The following is a 12,557-nucleotide window of genomic DNA, read 5'->3' as shown; positions in this document are numbered from 1 at the left end:
GCCTCCAACTAGAGGCCGTCCCCCCGGCAAGCCAGCACAGCCGGCGGCGAACCGCCCGACCCAACCAACCAGACCGGCGACCACTCAGAGCCGCTGCCGCAGAACCATTAGACCACCGTCACGACTCGTCCACTCCTCCTAAGCGGATTCTGGGGGGAGCTCTGTGGCGACACGCCACCACTGGACATAATCCGCTCACGGCGGCACAGACAGTCTAAGCAGAAGCCCCCAGCCGGGGGCCCTTTCCTCCGGCAACTTGTTTCCCGCAGGGATAGGCTGCCGGGAGCACTTCCTGTCTGGGAAGTATTTAAGTGGATGCGCGGGCTTTTCTAGTTCCTGTTTGACATGTGGATGGAATAAAGCAGTTGTGTTTTCAATAGCTCTGGTCTCGACTCCCACGTTTGCCGCGGTATCTCAACACAGGCATGAAAAGCTGCGTTGATGTGCTTGCTGGCAGGAGGCTGGTTGCAGCTTCCCTGGTGGTCTATTGGTTAGGATTCAGTGCTCTCACCGCCGTGGCCCAGGTTCGATTCCCGGTCAGGGAACAGTGCATTTTGGGGCTGTTTGAATTGCCACCATGCAACGCACCTTTACGGAGTAATGCTCCGCCCCTGATTCAACTTTCCACACCACTGCTCAACATCACTCTTCATACAGCGATACAAAATACACATCCTTGATTTCTGTAAAATGCGTGCTGTTTCAAAGTCAGCAGGAATTGATTTCTGTCAAATTTAGACTGGCTGACTTTAAATGTTGCCAACATTTAACTGCAGCTCACAGTGTCAGGGCAGTCACGGTTTTTATCAGTCTTCCATGTATCTTCTTGCCCACTGCATCTCCCTAACAAACTTAGCTTATCACAGGCACGGCTATCGATTAATTCATTGCCAGTGTGAAAAATGCAAATTTTGAAACTTACCAACGTGTGCAAGCCTGGAATCAGAGAGTCCATGGCCCGTGATAACTTGAGCATTAAGATGTTCATTAGTCCTTCCTGTATTGCTCAGTAGCCCACTGTGTGAGGAACTAAGAACCGCGGGCATTTTCACTTCTGTGTGGGGCTCAGCACCATACCTGCAGCTGAAGATTGAACTTGATTTGGCTCGTGATCAGTGCGGCTCAGTGAGACTTCGGCCCGTCTCTCCCTTCACAACCCATCAGTGTGGAGAAAAGAACAGGGAATTTTACACATGTGTTGTGCTCTGTAACTTTATTTGAACATGTCATTGCATTTCACGCTGTGTCCAACACGGTGAGTTCCCCCGTGCTGTGTCAGCTTTGTATCTTTATCAACACTGCAGCTTTACATTAACACAACCTGAGCCCCGAGATCTGGTCGGGTCACATTGCCCGAAGTCATAGAGTCATAGAGTTATACAGCACGGATAGAGGGCCTTCGGCCCATCGTGTCCGCGCCGGCCATCATGACCTGTCTAATCTAATCCCATATTCCAGCATTTGGTCCGTAGCCTTGTATGCTATGGCATTTCAAGTGCTCATCCAAATGCTTATTGAATGTTGTGAGGGTTCCAGCCTCCAAAACCCTTTCGGACAGTGAGTTCCAGACTCCAACCACCCTCTGGGTGAAAATGTTCTTTCTCAAATCCCCTCTAAACCTCCCGCCCTTTACCTTGAACCTATGCCCCCTAGTTATTGACACTTCTACTAAGGGAAAAAGCTCCTTAGTATCAATCCTATCTATGCCCCTCATAATTTTGTACACCTCAATCATGTCCCCCCTCAGCCTCCTTTGCTCCAAGGAAAACAAACCCAATCTGCCCAGTCTCTCTTCATAGCTGAAGCGTTCCAGCCCTGGTAGCATCCTGGTGAATCTCCTCTGCACCCTCTCCAAAGCTATCACATCCTTCCTGCAGTGTGGCGACCAGAACTGCACACAGTATTCCAGCTGTGGCCTAACCAGTGTTTTATACAGCTCCATCATAACCTCCTTGCTCTTATATTCTATGCCTCGGCTAATGAAGGCAAGTATCCCATATGCCTTTTTTATCACCTTATCCACCTGTTCTGCCGCCTTCAGGGATCTGTGTACTTGCACACCCAGATCCCTCTGACCCTCCGTCTTGCCTAGGGTCTTACCATTCATTGTATATTCCCTTGCCTTGTTAGTCCCCCCAAAGTGCATCACCTCGCACTTTTCCGGGTTAAATTCCATTTGCCACTGTTCCGCCCATCTGACCAACCCATCGATATCGTCCTGCAGACTGAGACTACCCTCCTCGCTATTTACCACCCTACCAATTTTTGTATCATCCGTGAACTTACTGATCATACCTTTTACATTCATATCCAAGTCATTAATGTAGACCACAAACAGCAAGGGACCCAGCACCGATCCCTGTGGTACCCCACTGGCCACAGGCTTCCAGTCACAAAAACAACTTTCGACCATCACCCTCTGCCTTCTGCCACTAAGCCAGTTTTTTATCCAACGTGCCAAGGCACCCTGGATTCCATGGGCTCTTACCTTCTTGACCAGTCTCCTGTGCGGGACTTTATCGAAGGCTTTACTGAAATCCATGTATACCACATCCTCTGCGTTGCCCTCATCCACACACCTAGTCACCCCCTCAAAAAATTCAATCAAATTAGTCAGACATGATCTTCCCTTGACAAAGCCATGTTGACTATCCCTGATTAATCCTTGCCTCTCCAAGTGGAGACTGATTTTGTCCCTCAGAATTTTTTCCAATAATTTTCCCACCACTGATGTTAGGCTCACTGGCCTGTAGTTCCCTGGTTTTTCCCTACTCCCCTTCTTGAATAATGGAACTACATTAGCGGTTCTCCAGTCCTCTGGCACATCCCCTGTGGCTAGAGAGGTTCTGAATATGTGTGTTAGAGCCCCCGCAATCTCTTCCTTTGCCTCACACAGCAGCCTGGGATACATTTTGTCCGGGCCTGGGGATTTATCCATTTTTAGGCCTGCTAAAACCGCCAATACCTCCTCCCTCTCGATGTTAATGTGTTCGAGCATATCACAGTCCCCCCGCCCTATTTCTATGTCTACATCGTCCCTCTCCATAGTGAAAACAGATGCAAAAAATTCATTTAGAACCCCTCCTACATCTTCCAGCTCCACACACAGATTGCCACTTTTGTCCCTAATGGGCCCTATTTTTTCCCTAGTTATCCTCTTACCCTTAATATACTTATAAAACATCTTAGGATTTTCCTTCATTTTGCTCGCCAGTGTTATTTCATGGCCCCTCCTTGATCTCCTAATTTCTTTTTTAAGTATCCCCCTGCACTTTTTGTACTCCTCTAGGGCTTCCTCCGTCTTTAGCCTTTTGTATCTGCCAAAAGCCCTCCTTTTTTTTCTAATCCATTCTCGTATATCCCCTGACATCCAAGGTTCCCTGTGGTTTTTGGAACCACCCTTGACCTTTACGGGAACATATTGCCATTGTATGATCTCAATCTCCCTTCTGAAAGCCTCCCATTGCTCCGATGCGAATTTTCCTACAAGTAGCTGATCCCAGTCCATTTTGGCCAGATCCTGCCTTATCCTATTAAAATCGGCCTTCCCCCAATTTAGAACCTTTATTTCCGGCCCATCCCTGTCCTTTTCCATGACCACCTTAAATCTCACCATATTATGGTCACTGTCACCAAAGTGCTCACCTACTAGCACTTCTTCCACTTGGCCAGCCACATTCCCTAGAATTAGATCCAGTACCGCCCCCTCTCTTGTAGGACCTTCTACATGCTGGCTCAAAAAGCTCTCCTGGATGCACTTTAAGAATTCTACACCCTCTGTGCCTTTCACACTCTGACTATCCCAGTTAATATTGGGGAAGTTGAAATCCCCCATTATTATTACCCTATTTTTTGCACATTTCTCTGAGATTTGCCTACATATCTGTTCCTCTATCTCCCCCTCACTGTTTGGAGACCTATAGTACACTCCCAGCAAAGTGCTTGCCCCCTTCTTGTTTTTAAGCTCCACCCATATGGCCTCATTAGAGGAACCTGCTAATATGTCATCCCTCCTTACTGCAGTAATTGACTCCTTAATTAATATTGCTACACCCCCTCCTCTTATACCCCCTCCCCTCTGTCTCGCCTGAAGATTCTGTACCCCGGAATATTGAGCTGCCAGTCTTGCCCCTCCCTCAACCATGTCTCCGTGATAGCAACAATATCATACTCCCATGTGTTTATCAACACCTTCAGTTCATCCACCTTATTTGCAAGACTCCTTGCATTAAAATAGATGCCATCCAGCCTTGCCCTTGTATATTTGCCCTGTCTACCAAGCTGACTTGTTTTTTTCTCTATAATTGGCAGCACATCACCCCCTATTTCAGCTCCCCTCTGTATCCCATCCCCCTGCCAAGTTAGCTTAAACCCCTCCCAACAGTGCTAGCAAACCTCCCCGCAAGGATATTTGTCCCGCTCTGGTTCAGGTGCAACCCGTCCGACTTGTACAAGTCCCACCTTCCCCAGAAGCAGGCCCAGTGATCCAGGAAAGTAAAACCCTCCCCCCTACACCAACTCTTTAGCCACGCATTCATCTGCTCTATCCTCCTATTCCTATACTCACTAGCACGTGGCACTGGGAGTAATCCAGAGATTACAACCTTTGAGGTCCTGCTCTTTAATCTGTTACCTAGCTCCCTAAATTCTTGATGCAGGACCTCATCCCCCTTCCTACCTATGTCGTTGGTCCCAATGTGGACCACGACCTCTGCCTGCTCACCCTCCCCCTTAAGAATGCCCTGTAGCCGCACAGTGACATCCATGACCCTGGCCCCAGGGAGGCAACAAACCATCCTGGAGTCACGTTTGCGGCCACAGAAACGCCTATCTGTTCCCCTTACGATAGAATCCCCTACCACTATTGCTCTCCCACTCTTTTTCCTCCCTTTCTGAGCAGCAGAAGCGTCCCTGGTGCCAGGACGCTGGCTGCTGCTTCCTTCCCCTGGTGAGTCATCCCCCTCAACAGTATCCAACTTGGTATACCTGTTTGAAAGGGGGATGTCCGCAGGGGGCCCCTGCACTTCCTGCCTGCCTCTGTTGCTCCGCCTGATGGTCACCCCCTGTGCAGCCCTACCCTGAGGCGTGAACAACTCGCTAAACGTGCTATCCACGACCCTCTCAGCATCGCGCATGCTACAAAACTCATCCAACCGCAGCTCGAGCGCCACAATGCGGTCTACAAGTAGTTGCAGCTGGATGCATTTCCCGCACACATGGTCGCCAGGGACACTGGCAGCATCCCTGACTTCCCACATAGAGCAAGAGGAGCAGAACACGGGTCTGAGCTCTCCTGCCATGACTTACTCCTTTTATTAATCTAAAAATGTATTCAATACCCCAGTTACAGGTATACTCTAGGGCACTTTATTTACCAACTGTCCTCACTACAACACAGAGCCCCTAGAAATTTAACACCACAGAATTCAAGCTTGTAATGAAAAGAGAGAAATACTCACCAACCAATCACTTACCTGCTCCCTGGTGACGTCACACCCCGATTACTTTTTACCTCTCTGCAACTTCTGAGCTCGCAGACTGGAGTTTGGTATGGCTCTCCTGGCCCCACTGCCGCCTTTCGTAGCTCGCCGCCGCCGCCGAGTCTCCCGCAGGTCCGCTGCTCCCGCTACCTGCCGCCGCTGCTCTGAGGCCTCTCCTGGCCGTGCTGCCACCTTTTGTAGCTCGCCGCCGCCGCCGAGTCTCCCGCAGGTCCGCTGCTCCCGCTACCTGCCGCCGCTGCTCTGAGGCCTCTCCTGGCCCTGCTACCGCCTTTTGTAGCTCGCCGCCGAGTCTCCCGCAGGTCCGCTGCTCCCGCTACATGCCGCCGCTGCTCTGAGGCCTCTCCTGGCCCCGCTGCCGCCTTTTGTAGCTCGCCGCCGCCGCCGAGTCTCCCGCAGGTCCGCTGCTCCCGCTACATGCCGCCGCTGCTCTGAGGCCTCTCCTGGCCCCGCTGCCGCCTTTTGTAGCTCGCCGCCGCCGCCGATTCTCCCGCAGGTCCGCTGCTCCCGCTACCTGCCGCCGCTGCTCTGAGGCCTCTCCTGGCCCCGCTGCCGCCTTTGGTAGCTCGCCGCCGCGTCTCCCGCAGGTCCGCTGCTCCCGCTACCTGCCACCGCTGCTCTGAGGCCTCTCCTGGCCCCGCTGCCACCTTTCGTAGCTCGCCGCCGCCGCCGAGTCTCCCGCAGGTCCGCTGCTCCCGCTACCTGCCGCCGCTGCTCTGAGGCCTCTCCTGGCCCTGCTACCGCCTTTTGTAGCTCGCCGCCGAGTCTCCCGCAGGTCCGCTGCTCCCGCTACATGCCGCCGCTGCTCTGAGGCCTCTCCTGGCCCCGCTGCCGCCTTTTGTAGCTCGCCGCCGCCGCCGAGTCTCCCGCAGGTCCGCTGCTCCCGCTACATGCCGCCGCTGCTCTGAGGCCTCTCCTGGCCCCGCTGCCGCCTTTTGTAGCTCGCCGCCGCCGCCGATTCTCCCGCAGGTCCGCTGCTCCCGCTACCTGCCGCCGCTGCTCTGAGGCCTCTCCTGGCCCCGCTGCCGCCTTTGGTAGCTCGCCGCCGCCGCCGAGTCTCCCGCAGGTCTGCTGCTCCCGCTCCCTGCCGCCGCTGCTCTGAGGCCTCTCCTGGCCCCGCAGCCGCCTTTTGTAGCTCGACGCCGCCGCCGAGTCTCCCGCAGGTCCGCTGCTCCCGCTACCTGCCTTCGCTGCCCGAAGTGAGGAATGAGCGAGAGGGGCAATGCCACCCGGGGATAGAAAACCCTCCAAAAGAACGACAGAATACTGCATTTGATGTGAAGCCGAAATAGCTCATTTGGGAGAGCGTCTAAAGGTCCCTGGTTCGATCCCGGGTTTCGGCAGGTTTTAGTTGCTTTCTGTCTCCTTCACTGCAAGAGGAGCGAATCAGGAGAAATTTTACATTCCTGATGCCGCGTTTCCCAAACGAATGGGAGTAAAACCACATCGGACATGCTGGATCCGGCTCCAACCATCCGCTGCAGGTTCGAATCCAGTCGGGGTCCCGCCGTCTGCTTTTATACCGGGACAGTGTTTGTGGGAGGGGCTGTGGTGCGATAATAAATTTTAGAATGAGGTTTGTTAGACCATAGAGCTGTCTTTCTGTTACTTTGGATTTACACTCTGCCCAGTTGTATATACGAACAGTTAACAATGTTTAAGCGATGTGGTGTGTTCAATGTTTGTGCAGTAACTCGGTCACCCAGTGTGAGCCTGAAAGACAATCTCCCAGCCTGGGTTTGAGCCTCGCCAACAGGGGTGTTGTGGCTGGTTAGCTCAGTTGGTGAGAGTGTGGCGCTAATAACGCCAAGGTCGCGGGTTCGATCCCCGTATGGGCCAGCAGGATGTTTTCATAATTTTACACTTTTCCCGCACATTTCCAATACAAACTTTATAAGGAAGCCAATGCACACAGACTCTCACGGGAGATATATTTGGATTAACATCCTTTGCCACCGGGGCTCAGAGACACGTCTTTCTGTTTATTTGTCTTTCTGGGTTTGCTGTTGAATGTTGAACAGGCGGCCTGTTCCCGATAAGGGTCACAGGCAGGTAATAGACAGACAGAGCGGCTCTGATGCCGCGAGATGGGCAAAAGGCTTCAGTTCAGGACAAATGCATCAATGAATTGTTCGCCCAGCACCGAGAGAGATAACATCCAGAGAAAAACACAGGAGGAAATCGATTTCAAGTGGATGCCTACCCGCACTTGGTGCCATGCTTTCGCGAACACGTCTGTTGTGTTCTCATGTAAAAAATATAATTTAGTCCGAACAGTTTGCCTGGCGCAAAAGGACCTGAATTGCAAAGGAGCAGGCAGGAAAAACTGCATTGATGTGCTTGCTGGCAGGCGGTTTGCTACAGCTTCCCTGGTGGTATAGTGGTTAGAATTCGGCGCTCTCGCCGCCATGGCCCGGGTTCGATTCCTGATCAGGAAACAGCGTGTTTTGGGGCTGTTTGAATTGCTACCATACAAGACACTCTTATAGAGCAATGCTTGCTCCTGATTCAACTTTCCACAACGGTGCTCAACATCACGCTTCATACAAAATACACATCTTTGGTTTCGGTAAAATGCGTGCTGTTTCAAAGTCAGCAGAAATTGATTTCTGTCAAATTTAGACTGGTTGACTTTAAATCTTGACAACATTTAACTACAGCTCACAGTGTCAGGGCAGTCACGGTTTTCATCAGTCTTCCGTGTATCTTCTTGCCCACTGCATCTCCCTAACAAACTTAGCTTATCAATTAATTCATTGCCAGTGTGAAAAATGCAAATTTTGATACTTACCAACGTGTGCAAGCCTGGAATCAGAGAGTCCATGGCCCGTGATAACTTGAGCATTAAGATGATCATTAGCCCTTCCTGTATTGCTCAGTAGCCCACTGTGTGAGGAACTAAGAACCGCGGGCATTTTCACTTCTGTGTGGGGCTCAGCACCCTACCTGCAGCTGAAGATTGAACTTGATTTGGCTCGTGATCAGTGCGGCTCAGTGAGACTTCGGCCCGTCTCTCCCTTCAAATCCCATCAGTGTGGAGAAAAGAACAGGGAATTTTACACATGTGTTGTGCTCTGTAACTTTATTTGAACATTTCATTGCATTTCACGCTGTGTCCAACACGGTGAGGTCCCCCGTGCTGTGTCAGCTTTGTATCTTTATCAACACTCCAGCTTTACATTAACACAACCTGAGCTCCGAGATCTGGCCGGGTCACATTGCCCGAAGTGAGGAATGAGCGAGAGGGGCAATTCCACCCGGGGTTAGAAAATGCTCCAAAAGAACGACAGAATACTGCATTTGATGTGAAGCCGAAAAAGCTCAGTTGGGAGAGCGTTAGACTGAAGATCTAAAGGTCCCGGGTTTCGGTAGGTTTTAGTTACTTTCTGTCTCCTTCACTACAAGAGGAGCGAATCAGGAGAGATTTTACGCTCCTGATGCCGCGTTTCCCAAAAGAATGGGAGTGAAACCACATCGCACATGCTGGATCCGGCTCCAACCGACCGCTGCAGGTTCGAATCCAGTCGGGGTCCCGCCGTCTGCTCTTATACCGGGACAGTGTTTGAGGGAGTGGCTGTGGTGCGATAATACATTTTAGGATGAGGTTTGTTAGACCATAGAGCTATCTTTCTGTTACTTTGGATTTACACACTGCCCAGTTGTATGTACGAACAGTTAACAATGTTTAAGCGATGTGGTGTGTTCAATGTTTGTGCAGTAACTCGGTCACCCAATGTGAGCCTGAAAGACAATCTCTCCAGCCTGGGTTCGAGCCTGGCCAACGGGAGCATTGTGGCCGGATAGCTCAGCTGGTGAGAGCGTGGTGCTAATAACGCTCAAGATCGCGGGTTCGATCCCCGTACGGGCCCGGGTTACAGGGCCAGCTCTGTGACTTAGGGTCAGAAACAGGATCATTGCCCGGGTTACAGGGAACGTTCTCTGTGACTGATGGTCAGATACAGGATCATTGCCCAGGTTACAGGGACTGCGCTCTGTGACTGTGGGTCAGAAACTGGACCATTGCACGGGTTACAGGGACAGCGCTCTGTAACAGAGGGTCAGAAACAGGAACATTGCCCGGGTTACAGGCGCCACCCTCTATGACTGAGGGTCAGAAACAGGATCTTTGCCCGGGTTACAGGGGCCACGCTCTGTGACTGAGGGAACTCTGCTCCATTCAGCACAGGGCCCGCAAGCGCGACTGCTCAGCCCGAGTTTAGATCAGACCGAGGGAGGGAGGGGCTTCACAGTGTCACAGCTCTGGTTTGTAACTCCGCAGAGAAACGGAGGGGAGATTCCTGTCAGCATCAGCTCCCGGGAAATGTGCTGAACTGGCTCACAATACAGGGGCTGGTCCGGGGGTGGAGGGTTAGGTGGATTAATCCGAACCCGGGGAATAAGCTGAACCAGCTCACAATACAGGGGCTGGTCCGGGGGTGGAGGGCGCGGTGGGTTCATCAGGTCCCGGGAAATGAGCTGAACCAGCTCACAATACAGGGGCTGGTCCGGGGGTGGAGGGCGCGGTGGGTTCATCAGGTCCCGGGAAATGAGCTAAACCAGCTCAAAATACAGGGTCCGGTCCGGGGTGGAGGGTGCGGTGGGTTCATCAGGTCCCGGGGAATGAGCTAAACCGGCTCACAATACAGGGGCTGGTTCGGGGGTGGAGGGCGCGGTGGGTTCATCAGGTCCTGGGGAATGAACTGAACGGGCTCACAAGACAGGGACTGGTCCGGGGGTGGAGGGTGCGGTGGGTTCATCAGGTCACGGGGAATGAACTGAACGGGCTCACAATACAGGGACTGGTCCAGGGGTGGAGGGCGCAGTGGGTTCATCAGGTCACGGGGAATGAACTGAACGGGCTCACAAGACAGGGACTGGTCCGGGGGTGGAGGGCGCGGTGGGTTCATCAGGTCACGGGGAATGAACTGAACGGGCTCACAAGACAGGGACTGGTCCGGGGGTGGAGGGCGCGGTGGGTTCATCAGGTCACGGGAAATGAACTGAACGGGCTCACAATACAGGGAGTGGTCCGGGGGTGGAGGGCGCGGTGGGTTCATTGGCACTTTGGACAGAAAATGGCACATTTCCGCCCAGAGCAGCGAAAATGGGGAACTCTCAGGCGTCTGGAATACTACTGTGAGGAAAATCTCCAAATTTAATACACAGCCCCGTAATTGAGGGTTTGGAGAGAGGAGTGAGTTAGAATGAAAATAACAGTGAGATCAGACAGTAATTTACCCGGGGTGGATGGACCCAGTGTGATCAGACAGAGTGTAACCCAGGGAGGATGGGCCCAGTGAGATCAGACAGTGTGTAACCTGGGGAGGAAGGGCGCAGTGAGATCAGACAGTGTGTAACCCAGGGATGGTGGGCCCAGTGAGATCAGACAGTGTGTAACCCGGGGAGGATGGGCCCAGTGAGATCAGACTGTGTAACCCTGGGAGGATGGGTCCAGTGAGATCAGACAGTGTGTAACCCGGGGAGGATGGGCCCAGTGAGATCATACAGTCTGTAACCCGGGGAGGATGGGTCCAGTGAGATCAGACAGTGCGTAACCCGGGGAGGATGGGCCCAGTGAGATCATACAGTCTGTAACCCGGGGAGGATGGGTCCAGTGAGATCAGACAGTGCGTAACCCCGGGAGGATGGTCCCAGTGAGATCAGACAGTGTGTAACCGGGGAGGATGGGCCAGTGAGATCAGACTGTGTGTAACCCGGGGAGGATGGGCCCAGTGTGATCAGACAGTGTATAATCCGGGGAGGATGGGCCCAGTGAGATCAGACAGTGTGTAACCCGCGGAAGATGGGCCCAGTGAGATCAGATCGTGTGTAACCCCGGGAGGATGGGTCCAGTGAGGTCAGACTGTGTGTAACCTGGGGAGGATGGGCCCAGCGAAATCAGACAGTGTGTAACCCGGGGAGGATGGGCCCAGTGAGATCAGACTGTGTAACCCGGGGAGGATGGGTCCAGTGAGTACAGACAGTGTGTGACCTGGGAGGATGGGCGCAGTGAGATCAGACGGTGTCTAACCCGGGGAGGATGGGCCCAGTGAAATGAGACAGTGTGTAACCCGGGGAGGGATGGGCCCAGTGAGATCAGACAGTGTGTAACCCGGGGAGGATGGGCCCAGTGGGAACAGACCATGTGTAATCCGTGGAGGATGGGCCCAGTGAGATCAGACAGTATGTAACCCGGGGAGGATGGGTCCAGTGAGTTCAGACAGTGTGTAACCCGGGGAGGATGGGCCCAGTGAGATCAGACACAGTTTATGCCGGGGGGAATGGGCACAGTGAGATCAGACAGTGTTTAACCTGGGGAGGATGGGCCCAGTGAGATCAGACAGTGTGTAACCCGGGGAGGATGGGCCCAGTGAGATCAGACAGTGTGTAACCCGGGGAGGATGGGCCCAGTGAGATCAGACAGTGTGTAACACAGGGAGGATGGGCCCAGTGAGATCAGACAGTGTGTAACCCGGGGAGGATGGCCCCAGTGAGATCAGACAATATGTAACCCGGGGAGGGTGGGCCCAGTGAGATCAGGCAGTGTGTAACCCGGGGAGGATGGGCCCAGTGAGATCAGGCAGTGTATAACCCGGGAAGGATGGGCCCCTGAGATCAGGCAATGTGTAACCCGGGGAGGGCGGGCCCAGTGAGATCAGGCAGTGTGTAACCCGGGGATGATGGCCCCAGTGAGATCAGGCAGTGTGTAACCAGGAGAGGATGGCCCCAGTGAGATCAGGCAGTGTGGAACCCGGGGAGGAAGGGCCCAGTGAGATCAGACAGTGTGTAACCCGGGGAGGATGGGCCCAGTGTGATCCGACAGTGTGTAACCCAGGGAGGATGGGCCCAGTGAGATCAGACAGTGTGTAACATTGGGAGGATGGGCCCAGTAAGATCAGACAGTGTGTAACCCGGGGAAGATGGGCCCAGTGAGATCAGACAGTGTGTAACCCGGGGAAGATGGCCCCAGTGAGATCAGACACTTTGTATTCCGGGGAATATGGGCCCAGTGAGATCAGACAGTTTGTAACCCGGGGAGGATGGCCCCAGTGAGATCAG

The 12,557-nt window shown here is 53.2% G+C and overlaps 1 non-coding gene across 1 annotated transcript; it reads left to right on the top strand.

Moving 5' to 3' along the window:
• Positions 1-7,263: 7,263 nt before the first annotated feature.
• Positions 7,264-7,337, top strand: trnai-aau (transfer RNA isoleucine (anticodon AAU)). Its single transcript has one exon. It is a non-coding gene; the product is annotated as a tRNA-Ile (tRNA).
• Positions 7,338-12,557: the final 5,220 nt, after the last annotated feature.

This window comes from Somniosus microcephalus, unplaced genomic scaffold, assembly GCF_052327205.1.
Source record: "Somniosus microcephalus isolate GS21.2 unplaced genomic scaffold, FLI_Smic_1.0 scaffold39, whole genome shotgun sequence".
Classification (NCBI taxonomy): Eukaryota; Metazoa; Chordata; class Chondrichthyes; order Squaliformes; family Somniosidae; genus Somniosus; species Somniosus microcephalus.
This window is presented reverse-complemented; position numbering and strand designations above follow the sequence as displayed.